The sequence below is a fragment of the Poecilia latipinna genome, unplaced genomic scaffold (genome assembly GCF_001443285.1).
Source record: "Poecilia latipinna isolate Pla-1442-1.1 unplaced genomic scaffold, P_latipinna-1.0 Scaffold940, whole genome shotgun sequence".
Lineage (NCBI taxonomy): Eukaryota > Metazoa > Chordata > Actinopteri > Cyprinodontiformes > Poeciliidae > Poecilia > Poecilia latipinna.
Window position 1 is genome coordinate 187,559 of NW_015113556.1, and position 13,662 is coordinate 201,220.

General features: G+C 41.2%; 1 protein-coding gene across 1 annotated transcript in view; it reads right to left on the reverse strand.

Moving 5' to 3' along the window:
* The window catches only part of tmem74 (transmembrane protein 74), a 6,191-nt gene extending 5,718 nt beyond the window's left edge, over positions 1-473 (reverse strand). Inside the window, exon 1 of the mRNA XM_015049340.1 lies at positions 87-473. The gene's annotated coding sequence lies outside the window, so the exon portion shown is untranslated. The remainder of the gene's footprint in view (positions 1-86) is intronic.
* Positions 474-13,662: the final 13,189 nt, after the last annotated feature.

The window sequence follows — 13,662 nt, forward strand, 5'->3', positions numbered from 1 at the left end:
AAAAAAAACAAAAAAAAAAAAAACAAAAAAAAACGCATCAGCACACCGCACTGATATAACAGACACAGAGAGGCGGACGGACTCACCGCGCTACCTCAGCATCCCGATCGACTCCCTCTTCTTCTTCTTCTTCTTACAGCCACAGAACCAGGAGGAGAGATTAGGGGGGAAGAAAAAAAGAAACCTTATCGGCGAGTGTGCTTTGAGTTCCCCCCCATTTCCCCTCCTCCTTCTAATGCACGATGCTGTGGCGGAGGGGAGCTTTCCTTTAGTCCCTCCCACACACACACACGCTAAGAGAGAGAGAAAGAGAGAGAGAGAGAGAGAGAGAGAGAGAGACTATGCATCGCTGAAAGGAGCGCCGTCGCTATCTGTGAGCCGATTGAGATCACTGCCAGTCAGTCAACACAAGCGGAGATGAGGATTTGAAGGCTGATCCGAGGGAAGACCCGGAACTTGATTTTTTTTTTTTTTCCTCTCCCCTCCCTTCTGGTCAGAATGCTTCCTTCCTTTGGAAACAGTCCCAACAGATGCCCATTTGCCAATGAAGTCGGGTCTTTTTTTATGATGTCACATGAGATTAGCACTCTGCGTATCCGTGTATCTCTGTATCCAGGGACGTCTCTAGGGTTAAAATACACAGGTGGCTTCCTCCCCCCTCCGCCCTCCCTGGGGTTGGCAGCAGAAGGAGTGTAGAACATCCAGATCCCAAAAGACGGGGCGATGATGCACATATTGGTCTCTTTAAAATTAGATACAACATCTCAGCAATATTCACGACACAACCAGAATTCTTTGTTTGGTCCTTTGTTTTCAGAGTAAAAGTTTTACGCATTAAAAAGGAAGTTTTTGTCAAGATTTCGGATCATTCCTTCTCTTTGTTTCGCCTTAGTTATTCTCCATTTTTAAGTAGATAAGTCTGCTCTTAGTTATTTAAGAACATGATAAAGCTTGTCTCTGATCATGTTTATTTCTTGTGTTTAGTTGTTACTGTTGTTACTGTTAGATTTATAATTTCCCCAGCTACCTTCTACCCTCTCTCTTTCTCTCTCTCTCCGTCTCTCCCTCAGCCTGCCTCCTCCTCTCCTCTCACAGCTGCACTCACTCATCTCTCCAGGTCCATTGTTCCATCAGTCACACCCTCAGCATTTGACCATCCACTCCTCGCTGGATTCTTCTGTTACTGACAGTTTGATTCAGGCACACAAATCCCTGTGATCACCTTGTTTTCTGTTTCATCATTTTTTTTCATTTAACAATCATCTGCTTGCCATGCCTCTGTGTTCAAAGGTGTTCTTAAATGCTCCCTTTAACATGAGAAAATCTGAAAAGATCTGTCTGTCTATCTGTCTTTCTCTGAAACTAGAATACACTGGTTTTGAAATGAATGGAATATAGAGGAAACAGGCAACGGGATGCTAACTCATTGTCAAACACAATGGAATATGCAATACATGATGAATATAGCCCATGTGGCCACTATTGTTGTGTGGAAATGCTGTCAGTTAATGTAGTTACAATGACACACAAAAAAGGTATCCAGCTGTGTAATGCGCTGTGTTTGACCTTGTCAAACAACGTGCATCGCGCACCGTCTGTTCAGTTGTGCCCTCTCAGATGACCACATGGTCAGTAGGCCAAAGCCATCGTAATCCATCTTTAATCCAGAGATCTGACGGGTCATCCCTCTCTGTGACCCGCCTCATATTATCATTTTGGAGCTTTGTGTCATGTAGACGTTGAGCCCTTGTCTTCGTTGCTTCCCAAGCCATCCATTGATGGTTTGTTTTCATCCCAGGTAGTGGCACCGCACAAACGCACACTCTTAAGTATCGTCCGCTATATATTTTCAAAGTGCTTTAATCCATGTTCAGACTGAACTCTATGCTCCTTTGCTGATTGTTCCAACTTTTATTGGCGCAGGCGGACCAGAGCTATAAATACAGTTGCTGCTTTTCCTGGGAGTCCTGGTGGCTGGGTGAACGGCTCTTGGCTCGCGTCCCGACCAGACTCCATTTAACGTGATGAGCAGAAACGGAGGGAAAGAGGAAAAGGAGAGGGAAGAATTACGGGGGCAAGAGATTTAATACCTCGGATACCAGAATTAGTTCACAGGGACACGGAGGAGGGCGAGGACGCGCGTGTCTCACTCGACGATGGATCATAATGCTTTACGGTCCGCTTGACCAGATTGTAGCCCATCACCGGTCAATCCGACGCAGGGAGAGGTGGCTGGAGGCAATTGAAATCCAACCGTGCGTTCCTCTCAGAGGAAGCAACAACGGCCAACTATCAGATGCCATCCTTCTGCAACAGTGCACCACTTTTCCTGCTGGCAAGGACACCAGGCTCACATGAGGAGGCGCAGCCTGGAGAGTCAGCATGTCTAACAGCTCTCCTCACAGAAGGTCTCCTGACACAAGCATGCACCTGTCATGATCCGTGGTTTTCTGTGTGTTTTTGAGTTTTTCAATGTGTTCGTGTTTCCCTGTGAGTCTCTGTCCTGTCCTCCCCGTTGATTGCTCCCCAGGTGTGTCTCTTTCCCTTAATTACCCCGTGTGTATTTATACCCACCTGTTGTCTGTGTTCCTGGGTCCTTGTCAATTGTCAAACGTTTGCAGTCTGCGTCGGTCTGTCCGTCTTCCCAGTTGTACTGGTTAAGTCCTGTGTTGACGTCAGTTCCAGTTGATTTAGTCTTCATTGTCAGTTGCTACCGGTGCTTAGCTGCGTGCTAGTTGTTCCTGCCGTGCTGCCTGATTTGGACTATGTGAACTACATTCATCATTAAATTCATCTTCACCATAACCTGGGTTCTCTGCGTCATCTCCTCACCACTTCAACCCCACCTTATGACAGCACCACCACCTTAGAGAATGATAATAATAAAAAAGAGAGAGAATATGGATGTGACACTGCTGCAGCGTACAGGACTACTGGAAGGTAGAGATGCAGCAGTGTGTGTATGTGTGTGTGTATATATGTGAGAGAAAGAGGAAGTTATGAAGTGAACTAATGAATGAGGCCAAGGGTGCACTCGCTTCACCTCCAGTTCATGCAAACACTGCTTGTCCAGCCGTGCTGCAAAAGTGATGCATGACATAAAATAACCTGGAATGTGAGCTGGGTGGAAGTGTGAGCATATAAACCAGGCTGATACGAAGCAACACCAGCTCCAACTTTACTTCTGTCTGATGTAAACCATACAGTAGCTGCGTTTCCGTTAATTAAGTGAGCAAATCTTTGCCTATATTCTGCTGCTGACGCCATTTTGCAATTGCTGTTTCTCCGTGAAATAAGAATGAAATTGAAATCACATATGAACAAGCTTGTTCACGCAATGAGTCATTAAAAAACATTGCAGCGATGGATGTAAACAGTTATATGAGACATATTCATAATTCAGTCTGTAGCTAGTCGTGAGACGCTTATACTTGGGAGCGGCTACGTATGTGGCATTTTGGCGGAACATTGTAGTCGGTGATTTTACAGACGAGATATGAATTCAACGTGTTCGAGTGACACACAACCTTTCATGAACTGCGAGATGCTGTGAGAGCTCTGGTGGAGCTAGCTGCATATTATCCAAAAACAAACCATCATCCTCCAACTACTTCCTGTCTCCATCCTTGTCGTTTCTGTCAGTGGTAACATCCGGCCTTTGATCACGAGACTTGTGTGATGCTTGAAAAGGGTTTCCGTTGCAGTTTTGCAAAATACATCCATTTCGATATGACAGAAGAACAACCTCATCGAGTGTATCAACTTGTTTATTATTATTATTATTATTATTATTATTTTATTTATTTTTTTTAATTGCCATTTTCCATGTAACACATTTATTTTCGTAACTTCAATTTCTGCAGTTTTGTGGACAATAGAAATGGAGCTACTATTGTGATAAAATGTATTCTTCAAGTTTATGAAAAGACACAATTTACCAGCAATATTAGTGTGTATCTGCACTATGTGACACATACATCACATGTTATCTTGTGATCTTCCGGCAATTGAGTATGTAGGTGGTTTCCCTGCAGCACCTTTCAGATAGCTAACCTGTGTCCACAAGTTTCCATGGGAACCAGTGACTTAACTGGCCAATAGCTAATGGTAGTCACCACTTCTTTCATCAGTGTTGAAATTTGTCACAACCTCAGTTAAGATCTGTTGAAATAAATGCACTTTTTGTTGCAGCAGCATGATCTCACAATGTGAAAAAAATATGTAAAAACACACACCTTTAATAAGATTAGAACATGCAGCGCTAGCCGTCCTAACACTTTAATAACTGTCTTTTGTTTAATTTCCTTGTGGAGGAGCACAAACCACTAAGCCTTTCAGCTAGATCTTCACAAAATGCAATGTGACTTCTTCATTTTCCTTTTGTGCAATCTCTCCAGAACAGTAAGGTCTAAAAGTTAGAATCAGGACACAACAGGCAGGGTGGGGTCTGGAGATTTTATTCACAAATCAGATTGACTAACAACACTGCCTGAACAGAATAATCTTATAATGGTTGGAAGAAGAAAACACACAGAGTACTTTAGATAAAAGCATTATACTGTTGTTTTCATGTTGTCATTATCACTCTGTTTGATGTTTAAGCGTTTGGTATTATGACCCACCGGGAGAGTTTGCAGCTGAAACGTTCAAGCGTACTGTCATTTGATAAAAGCATTCCGTTTCAGGGCCCAGTAGAGTTTAGCAACCATATTTATACGTAATGATAACAGGAAAGAGAAGTCTTTTTTCCTGGCTTCACTCTGAAACAACTGGTTGCTGTGGAGACTGGGTGACCTTAAAATGGTCTTGTTTGTTGTAAATCTCTTAACTGTCAGCTTTGTAGATTTTTTTTCTTCCAACCTTACCGACTTGATCACTGTGCGTAGTGACAAGATAATATGACTCCTCATCCATTCTACAGTCAAGTATTTATTTACTTCCCAGGAAAACAGAAAATCATAAATTACTGATTAGAAGTTAAAAGAAACTCTTACCTCTGAAAAGTAAGGTTTAAAGGGGTTATTATGGGTGCCGACTGGGGATTATGTTAAAATAACTGAATACAATAAATAATGTTAAGCTTGGCCTTTTCTCAAGAATTCAGTGTGAGATTTTGCTACTTTAATTGAAAAAAAAAAGTAGGATGTATTTTAAGCCTCTGTTTTTCAGGTGTGCCAAACAAATGATCTGATTCTGTAGCACTGATGTGCAGCAACTTAAGAAACATTAATACAACACTGAAAATCCAAAATGCCTCCAGTACCCTCCTTTACCAGAGGTCCCTTACATGCCAATCAGAAAACCATGCAGCGTCATTAGTTGACAGCTCCAGAAAAATCTGCCGTGATAATGCCAAGGATTTTCTCATTAAACGTATTAATAATATTTCTATAAATTTTTAAGTTGCCACTGGGTTGGGAGGATGCTAACTCTTCTTTCTACTGGGAACGTAAATATCAGAAATATCACTGAGTGAAGAACTATGACTGCAGCATCGGGCTGTAAACATGATTGTTGCCAGTATTGAATTGAAAATTGGTAAACTTGCAAGAGTTGTGAAGAGTGTCCAAGAACGGGGATTATTCAGAAACCCTGCATTCGTATTGTGGAGAATTTTAGTGAAGCCTATCCAATGAGCAATAGGTAAAAAAACAAAACAAAACAAAAAAAGACAGAAGAAGTTACTTAAGTCCAAGTCAGGGCTACAAGTTTATGCAAACTAGAAGTGTTTGGAAAGATCCAACTGTACTGCACACGGCCCACAATGCTGTGTTTCCGTTACCCTTACAGTTGTGCAATTTGACACCAATTTTGAAAAAAACAAAACAAAAAAAAAACATGTTTTTTGATATAAAGTTTTGTATCAAACCTTTATCACCATCATCCTGAAGGTGGTGGGGTGTCTGTGAACTCTCCCTCCCTCTATCATCCCCACTTCCTGTTTCCTGATGAGCCACGACTCGCCAGGCCTTGTTGTCTGAGCTCAGTGGATAAATACTGGAAGTTTGACTGATCTTTCCATTGACACTCATAACCTGTTTTCTTTACCTAAAATGATCATGTGGTGTTTTTCTTTTTGTCCGTATTGAAGTTAGTTTATTTAGCAAAACACTTTTTTTTCACACCACACGAGTCACGTGATCAACAACCAGATGTTACCACTGTAAGAAACAACAAAGAAGACGACAGGAAGTGGTATGAGGATGACAGCGCAGCATTGTTTTTAATGATTTATTCACGTGTGATTTTAATTGCATTTCTTAACTGATGGAAACACAGCAATTGCAAAATTGTATGTTTGTGATTTTTTTATGTATTTTTTTATCCAACTGTAACAGAATATCAACAAAGTCTGGATGGAAATGTTTGTGTAATGGAAACACGTTTGCAATGCTAGTAGAGACAGTTTCAGTTCCAGCTCTGGCATTCACTTGGTTGCATGGGCGTGGCCACTGCTTGATCTGCTCCTAAACCTGCAGCTCATCAGCTGCCAGTTGATCAACAAGAAATGATAAATGTACATTCTTGTCCTTTGAATTGTTTTCTGTTGCGTTTCTTGCCATCCGGTGACGATTCCTGTGTTCGCTTTCCCTGGAACAGATGGCTATTTCTACTTCTTAACAAACAGACTGCCAAAATTCAACTGGAGCTTCAAGTATCCACCCATCCATCCATTTTCTTACACCCTTGTCCCTTAGTGGGGTCGGGAGGGTTGCTGGTGCCTATCTCCAGCTAACGTTCGGGGCGAGAGGCGGGGTTCACCCTGGACAGGTCGCCAGTCTGTCGCAGGAGCTTCGAGTAATAACTGTATTATTAGTTTTCTCTAGAGAGATTTGACCCGCCGTCCTTGAGTTCGACACATTCTGAAGAATATTCTGAAATCTTAATGTTTCTTCTTTTTCTATCACAAGATGGCCTGGAAATGTATATCTGTACAAAAGTAGCTGCCAGTGTTCCCTTTAGCTGTGATATGATCAGCTGAGCAGCTTCCATTTGCTTCTTGTTTCACTTTGTGTTTTAGCTCTGTGACAAGGTTTTATCTGAAATCTGCTCAGCATGCGTTTTGTAATTTTGCAAGCTATCAGTTAATTCAGCAATCTGGGTTTTTGCTGTGCCTGCATAATTTATTTAGTTTTATTTTTTTTCTGACTGAGCTGGGGAAAAAAAATACAATTTTGAAAAACTCTGTTTTTCAATTTAACGTTTTGGAGTTAGGACGATGTGGTTTCTATGGCCATATCGAAATTGGTTTGTTTCGCAAAACTGCAATGGAAAGACTTGTTTTTTTTGGATCACAGGGGTCACATGATCAACACCTGGATGCTGCCACTGGTGCAAACCACAAAAAAGAAGATGACAGGAAGTAGAGGCAGGAGGATGGCACGTGAACAAACTTAATCATGTGTGACTTTAATTGCATTTGTTATTTTACAGAAACACCACAATTATGAAAATGTGGGATGTTGACAAAATTTTGCGTACATTTGTAATGGAAACTGAGCTTCTGTCAATCAATGTACTAACTCCAGATAGCCCTCTGTTCTACTCCCTGTGATGTTTTCTTTCATTCTTACTCCTGCTGGAGATTGCTTTTGTAAAATCTGCTGGAGAAATACCTCAGAGCTCTTCCAGCTTGTGAACTTCAAGAAGCATCTCCAGACCGGAACTTAAATTAATTCTCTGCCAATAAATCTTAAAACTTGGTCTGTTTGCTAAGAGTTTCTTGCATGTGAAGGCCGCTCTGTGAGCCAGAAGCTCAGAAGTTTTTAAACTGCAGCTCTGAGGAGGAGCTTCGTCCTCGAAGGCGGAGCTAGGGTCCACCCAGGCGTTTGGACCAGCTGAATGGTCACAGCAGGAGATTCTCAAACCTGCACGAAAGAAACAAAGCAACACTCCAGTGTGTTTCTGATGAGGGAATAACATGATAACATGATGTAGAGCTAAAAAAAAACAAAAAAAACAAAACAAAACTCAGCTTCACATAGTACTGCCCTTTTAAGAAAACCAGAAACCTACAAATATCTTAAGACCCTCACGAGACTGTGAGGGTCTTAAAAAAAACAAAAACAAGAAAACTTGCCATAAATTATGGTTGGAGTATTTCTTTGGATATTTGTTTAATAACCACCATTTTAGGCATCACTTTAATTTACAGCTCCATGCAACCCTGTACAGTAACTATAAAATGTATTCAGCCCCTCTTATTGCTATACAGAACATGTATTTGGTATGTGTTCATTTTAAAAAATAAAGATCAGAAACGTCTAATGTATCAACTACAGGTTGAAAACTCCAGGTGATGTTCTAATTGTTTATTATTATTATTATTATTATTATTATTATTATTATTATTATTATTATTATTATTATTATTATTATTATTATTATTACGATGCATAACTTATTAGTTCTTCTACATGGCATATGAGAGCCGAGGATGTTTCTTTACCCAAATCTTTTTCCACCTTTGTAAAACAATCAGCATGTAGGTCATGAGCAGCCCTCAGTGGAGCACATTTCTCCTCCTGCTGCCTGAGCTCATCCCGAGGACTCTGAGGGGGAAAGTGTGCCACGACAGCGCAGTCCTGTAGATTATTAATAAGCAGGTGTACACAGTCCCCTGGGTTTGTTTGGAAAGTCTGGCACGCAACCACCCCCGCCCCCACCCAGGAGCTCTGAAGCAGCATTTCAGATGAGAGTGCTGTCGAAGAACCGGAGAGAGGCCGTCTGAGGTTCAGTCTGGATTTGTTCCTCCTTCCTCTTTGACTGACTGTTGGACTGGGAGTCAAAAATATCCAGCGTTGAGGCAGTTAAGTTCAATAAGAGCAGCTTTACTGTTCGAAGCATGGATATTATTTTGAAGGGGCAGTATGATCAACTTTATTTTTTTAAGTTTTACGTCATGTTATAATGTTGTTCCCTCATCACAAACATACCTGGAGTGTTGCCTTGATTATTTCATGCATGTTTGAGAAATCCTTTGCGCCCATCAATCCTCCATATCCTCATCACTTCATCACAATGAATAAGATGCAATCTTGTTCCACTACATATAGTTTTCATAGCTGCCATTCTTTATTTGGGATTATTTTTGTTTCAACATGACACGATTCAATACTCAGAATGAAAACAGTGCTCTGATGCTGAGCTTCCTTCTCATGCAGAGGGATCTTGATCCTTGTCTGGGTTCAAGTTGCTGCTTGGTATGTCCAAGGCAGCGACTAAACAAAAATGGGATGAGTTTCATTCATTAGGTAAATAAGAAAGTCTGGAGTTTGGCACGAAGACATTTATTAATCTTCAAATGAGCCAAACACTAAGTGGTCTACTGGCACAAATGCTGCTGCTGCTGGTGGCGTTTCAGGGTTTAGCTTCTTTCTCAGTGAGGAGGCAACACATCTGTAGCAGCAAATCAATTCCACGTTGTCCTTGACAGTGAGAGAAATAGAGGTGACAGACTGACATGTTTCTTTTATTCTCTCTGGTGAAAGAAGATGACTTACATTATGAATCTGAATGAATGTTCAAAACCACTTAGGTTAAAAAAAGTGGGCTGAATTCAGTAATATTTTGCTAATTAAAATACACACACACACACACACACACACACACACACACACACACACACAGCAGCGACTTCACTTTCTGATTCAGTTGTTGTTAATCGTCCTTCTCATTATTGTAATAGCAGAACAAAACCACGAGATGGCAGTGAAGACCTATCCACACTAATCAGCACACAGTGAGAAGAACTAGTGAGCAATATTTTCATATTTAGCAACTTATTACCCAGTAGGTTAAAAAAATAAATACATTTTCAACAAATGTAAATGTATTGGGGGAAAAAAAACAGATACACTTTTATTTTTCCACCATTGCTTCTTCAGAACCACAGTCTTCAATCCATTTTTTTTAGGGATTTTATGAGATAAAGTTGTTTATACAGAATGGATTGATTTAAATTATGCTTTTACAACTACTAAATGCTAAAATATTATGAGGATTTGCAGCCAATGGATGAAGAGAGTTTGTTAACGTTAACTTGCAGGTCTTTCCATATGATCTGAACCACGTCCTGATAGGCTGAATGTTTAGGGTTGTTTTTCTGCTGAAAGGTGAGCCTCTGCCTCACTCTCCAGTCTTTTGCATTTCTTTGCTTGTCCAATTTTCTGCTTGATGTCTTCCATATTTATTTAATATGATGTGTGTTTCTTCTGCCACATATTTACATATATATTTACACAGTGAGCAACTGAGAAAGCAGTGACAAACACTACAATTTTGGTGAACGCCGTCATCGATACACGTCAAATATGTTGGTCTGCCTTCCATTTATTATGGTCCAAAGCAAGATGTCTTGGACTTAATGTCAAATTTCAAACAACACTCCCTCCACCGCCATCTACTCCCTCATGCATCAAATAGGCAAATTCCCTAAAATGTCAAACAAGACATTTTTTAAACAAATAAGTATTTAAAAAAAAAAAAAAGGAAACTTGTGCTGACATTTGCAGTACAGGGTGTTCAGGCGAAACCCCCCCCCCCCATACATCTGCATGCTATGAATCAATGCCATTAAAATTACGACCGTACATCACCCTGCTATTGATGGCGCTACCGGTGTACACTTCCCAGGGATCCCACATGAGGAGGGCCGATGCATCCGTAATGAGTGATGGCAAACACGGTGCAACACTTCACATTAATGGAATCGATAGTCACATAAAATGACATATAAGCCTGCTGCATGTGACGCCTCCTCCTGGGGAGCAATTACTGAGTCCCTGTCCCCACCTGGGATTGTGTCGTTTTATCTCTTGACCTCCCGGGCCGGTTGGAATGATGTTCTTTCACGGTGCCCCGCCGCCGCCGAACCCTTCACTTAACCTCCCGTGATGTGGCATAATGGCAAAGAGAGAATCGATACGGAGGTGTAAATGACTGGCAGCGAGTTATTGTAGCAGCTTTGGAGGGAGTCGGGGATTATATAACTTGCTGATGAGGCTCAAGGCCGTAATAATTCTTTGCCAGGTTCTAAAATGCCCTTAGACGTCAGGTGATGTAGCGTTTTTATCCTCCACCCCAAAAGAAGAGCAGCGGTTCTTTCCCTGCTGAACACTGAGCGTTTCATGGCTCAGACTGGCCTCTGGGGGAGGTTATGAACACACTAATAAACAGATGCGCCCCCCCTGCTGTGCTGAGATCATTCTAATTTCCATCCTCTCCATCGCCCATAAGAAAAACAATTGCACCAATCTGGACAGCTGGTGAAAAAAAAAAAAACTGCCTGAAACCTCCACCGATTTGTTTATCTCTGGAGCTACTGGATCTGAAACTCCAGAGGGCCGGGGGAGGGAGGGATAGGAAAATGTTTATCATATCAGACAAATCATAAACACACGTGTCACAGTCTGTTGTTCCGCAGCGAGTTTCCGCACACACACTTTAGTCCGTACAGACAACAGAAGGCAAGCTCCTCTGGCAGGGCCGCGTCTCCTCCAGTTCCTTTAGCTAATGTTGCAGGTCTCACCCCAAAATGGAGGGTTGGCAACAAACAGTAGGGAGGAGAAAAGGCAAGAACCAGTTTTCACTCCTCTTTTCACAAACGTTCCGCCTCTCATCCAGGAGACTCCGTCTGCTCTAAATGAACAGCGGCTTCTAAGTAAAGGTCCCGGCTTTAAAGGCTGTACATTTGATTCTCAAGACGCAAGCTTGAGAGTCGCGTATGTGTTTTTGACCTACCTACCCATCAAGAAGAAACCTTAAGGTCACGTAAGATGAGGTGCAAATGGTGGCGGAGGCACCTGGGGAGGAAAAGCATGGATCCATTAAATTGTAGCTGTAGATTGCTGCCACTTATTGGTGTAACTGTTCCATCCTCCTGTGCTGCCTTGCTCAGCTATTCATAGCTCTTGGAGGATTCAGTACATGACTGAAAAATGTAGAGTAAGCCTATGAAAACATGACAATTCACCTAAACTCAAAGGCTGGGCAAAGATGGTACTAATTAAGCCCCTTATCCATTGCCAAGTCTCACTCCAGCCAGTTAAAGTTTGGCTTGGTTTTAGCCAGCTTGAGTGTGTCTCCATTGGCAGCGTGTGCCGTGAATATACACAGGAACGTGGGCGGGAATGTGGGAACATGAGCACACAGGATCTGTGTCAATGCTCAGATGATGTCAGATGATGTCAATCGACTTTTTGGGGGGCAAAATGAATGTACGTAGCTGAACATAGACAACAACATCGGTACCCTACAGGCTACTTGTTAAGCTTAAGATACTGTGTTGATATTAGCTAGTCATCTTGTAGCTAACGTTACCTGCATCCAACAGCTTTACTCAACTCAGTCTGTTAGTTTGGGGGGAAAACTGTGAAAAGTTCTTTGCGTTTTGCTGGTTTGCTGCCGTGATTCTAACACAAACCTGCGTAGCTCCGCCCAGCAGCAGCAGGTCTCCTTCACTGCCACACAGGTGTAAACCCAGCGCAAGTGTTGTAGCCATAGACATAATATAAGAGTATACCCCGCATTGGCTGCTCCGGCACAGGAAATATGGCGGCCATCTTGGAGTGGTCATTCCTCCTACTTTGCTCAACCACAACAGCAGAAGATGCCTCAGCTCTGAGGGATTTTGTTGTTTGGATCGATGGACTATTGACATGAGGGCTCCACAGACAACATTTCACAAGTAAGATGGACATATTATTGTGTATATATTGTGATTAGAATATTACTTTACTGTATTTATGTCCACCGGTGAGATAGCAGCTAATATTAGCTACAGTGCTTGGTGTAATACCGGGTTCAGCCCCGCTATGAAGGCTAACTGAGATTCTGTTAATCTAAAAAATTAATTATTCTCTAACATTGACTTAGATTATGTGACACAAGAGTTTATATTAGAAATGAAACAATATAACACATATTATAAAACTTATATTATGTGTTATAACATTCATTCACCAGCAAAGTTTACACAGGTGGTAAAGACTATTATTATAAAGACTATTATTTATATTCTTTCACTCTGTCAAAAGTAAGATACATCCTAAATCTTCAGTTTTGAAAGTTTCCTAAAGACACGATGTGAGGAAGAAGAGGGAGAAATGTATAAAGAGAGACTGATTCACTGCAGCACGGATGAATCTCACATCGGATTTTGGACTCGTCAGCTGAAAAACATATATATATATATATATATATATATATATATAATTCAGTATTAATCATTATTGTGCCATTATTAATCTTTATTTATTAGTGTTTGTATAGTTATAGAAATATATATTGATAATTCATTAAATAAATTATGAACGGCTGTGTGCTTTGTAATATGCTCTTCATACATCGATATCAGAATATTCCTATTCTATTGTTATAGCCACTAAGCATATTTAAATATGAGCTATGTATTAAAGACATACTTAAAAAATACAATTGTTCATAAATGTTGCTTTGATAGATGTTTGAATATGGTTTACAGTAACAAAGTGTGTTATGATCGATTAAATGCGCTGATACGTCATTGTGCTGCTAAACACATAACGCTGAGTGGAGTGGTGGACCGCTCCAAGATGGCCGCCCTAAATCTCGTCCGCGACAATAGGCGAGAGCGGTCCATGAGGCGTCTATCCTTATATTATGTCTATGGTTAAAGCTATA